Here is a 2,627-nt window from a genome sequence, read left to right as displayed (position 1 = left end):
TTGTGAATTGTTTGGTAGCGCCGATGCGTACAGTAAACGTCGCCTTGAAACAGCATACAGTGCAATCGTTAGATATGTGTACGGTTTGAAACGCTTTGATAGTTGTGCTGCGTACACTAAATATCTTTATGGTGTAGAATTTGCGCAACTGTTAAACTTCAGAGCGTTAATTTTGACGCAAAAGATTATCTACACCAAATAACCAACATATATTACGTTTTGGGAGATCAAATAGAAGAATTTTAATAATTCCAAAACAACACCAGCTCCTGATATCTGCATGGCACTTCTTTTTCAACGCCGTTTTCACTTTAGCGATTTTAGCGGCTAAAGGTGCCCTGCCAGCATTTCAAAGTTCCATTTCATCCTCATCGCTACCACAGACTCGTAAATGTCACCACAACCATCGCGAACTGTGATGGGGGAAGCATATCAAAAAGTACAAAATGTATATGAAAGTATTTTGCCATCACTACTGTTAGAAGAGCCATTTTATTTTTTGTGAAACGCCAAGCGCAACCAGCTTGTTATATTTTATTTAAATAAAAACGAAAATAAAGTTCTGAAAACATAGATATTACGCTTAAAATTGTGAAAGGTATATGGTGAACAATTTTCGACTTTCCAAATAGAATAAAGTGATCGTTTTTCAAATATTTTCCAGGCACGCTGTCTCCATCGAAAATAAACAAACTGGCTGATAGACGCTGCAATATGTAACTTGCTACTTAAAACTCAACATCATTCTTTTATTAATGCAAAAAATTATGTTAAATGTGATGAGGTAAACCGAAAAATGTTATATTTATAAGAAATTATAAATGTTTAATCAAATCAATAAACATCTACACAATCGTGTTTTACTTGACCACAATGATTCTTCTACAATTACCTTAAAATGCACTTTTTCTGATAGTTTGCAGGGGTTCTTTTTGGCGTCCTTCGAAATTGATCTAAATAGGCACCTAATAATTGCACTGATGAGAAACTATTTCGTAGTAACTTGGCGTGGTACAGCTTCTCAATAGTGACGGCGCTTTTCCGACGAGTTTTTGATGTATATGATTGTTTTCGACGTAGTGGGGATTCTCAGAAGCGCCCCCAAATTCAAAAAATGTTGGCAGGGTGGGTATTAAGTTCGAGTCGAGCCGCTAAAATCCGGAAATTGAAAACTAAATAAGTAAGAAAAATGCATGAACTTATACATATTTGTTGCAAATTTTATTATAACTTGATGGGGAAAAGCACAAAGCAAATTTTCACAAAGTTTGTATTCCTTAAAATGGATTATTAAAGAAAAGTAATCGTGGAAAAATGACGTTTTTAGCGGCTAAACTCGAACTTAATACCCACCTTAAACTCGAACTTAATACTCACCTTAATGCTAATATATATACACACTTATCAATTCATTCTTTATTGCTAAAGTACTGGTTATTAAAATTTCCTTCGTTAATGTTAGAATTTTGTTGCTTGTTTTAAAATTTTTGAAAATGATCTATGTTAATTATTAATTAATTATAATTTATAAATTAAGTCGCAGATTACATTTACTATTTTACCAACATTAATCACATACTGTAATTTAAAAGATCTTTGTATATATTGTAGTGTGTGAATGAATAAGTAATATAATAATAATAATTCTTGACATATTCAAGTCAGAAATGGGTTTGAGGCAGACTTAAGTGAATTGTTATGTCGTTGTATTGAAAGTCTTCTGTTCAGGTTTAAGGTGGGTATTAAGTTCGAGTTTAGCCGCTAAAATCGCTAAAGTGAAAACTAAATCAGTAAGAAAAATGCATGAAATTATACGTATTTGTTGCAAATTTTATTATAAATTGATGGGGAAAAGCCCAAAGCAAATTTTCACAAAGTTTGTATTCCTTAAAATGGATTATTAAAGAAAAGTAATCGTGAAAAAAATGACGTTTTTAGCGGCTAAACTCGAACTTAATACCCACCTTTAGAGTTAAAACGCGACTGAATTTATTTAACGAACTGAGTTTGTAACATATAACATACACATCTGGCAGCGAGTAACGATTAACTTCCTTCCTGTTTCGAGTACTGCTTCTAGTTGGTGTACTTGTTCCAAATTGCGTGCCACCTTAATTTTCAACCGTCGAACGGAACGGACGTGTTTTTTTAATAGCGGATAAAATCATCGTAATAAGTACCTACTACGAATTTCAAGTGTGGTGGGATATTAGGCCACCATGCAGAGAAATTCAAAGACATCCACTGGGTTGCTAACTTCAGGGCCCAGTGGACGGGTATCGACTGGAGTTATAAATTTGGGCAATGACCAAGAGTTAGGCCCAATTAGTCGACCTGTAGACGGGTCGACAGGTGGCGACAATTTGACAAGTCGGACCTTTTCCAAGGTAACGGCATCAAAAGGAGGTAATCCCTCACGAAAGAGATTCAAAGAACGCAGAAATGCTTTGTTTATCCTAAAGAAATTAGGATCAGTCGACCCAAGCACGTTGTCGGCTAAACAAAGCGATTCCTTAAAATGGGCTCAAGGAATTCTTGAGGCTGGAAAAAGGGAACGATCACCGGATGAGCTGCCATCCTCCAAAAGGGATCAACGATCGTTTGCCTCAGTTGCTAAAGACAGCCTT

At 35.3% G+C, this 2,627-nt stretch overlaps 1 long non-coding RNA gene across 1 annotated transcript; it reads left to right on the top strand.

Annotated features, from left to right (window-relative positions):
• Nucleotides 1–216: 216 nt before the first annotated feature.
• On the top strand, nt 217–703 carry LOC142241350 (uncharacterized). Its single transcript, XR_012723590.1, has 2 exons — nt 217–598; nt 665–703. It is a non-coding gene; the product is annotated as an uncharacterized LOC142241350 (long non-coding RNA).
• Nucleotides 704–2,627: the final 1,924 nt, after the last annotated feature.

The sequence above is a fragment of the Haematobia irritans genome, chromosome 5 (assembly GCF_050003625.1).
Source record: "Haematobia irritans isolate KBUSLIRL chromosome 5, ASM5000362v1, whole genome shotgun sequence".
NCBI lineage: Eukaryota > Metazoa > Arthropoda > Insecta > Diptera > Muscidae > Haematobia > Haematobia irritans.
Note: the sequence above shows the minus strand (reverse complement) of the source record. Positions and strands in the feature narration are given on the sequence as shown.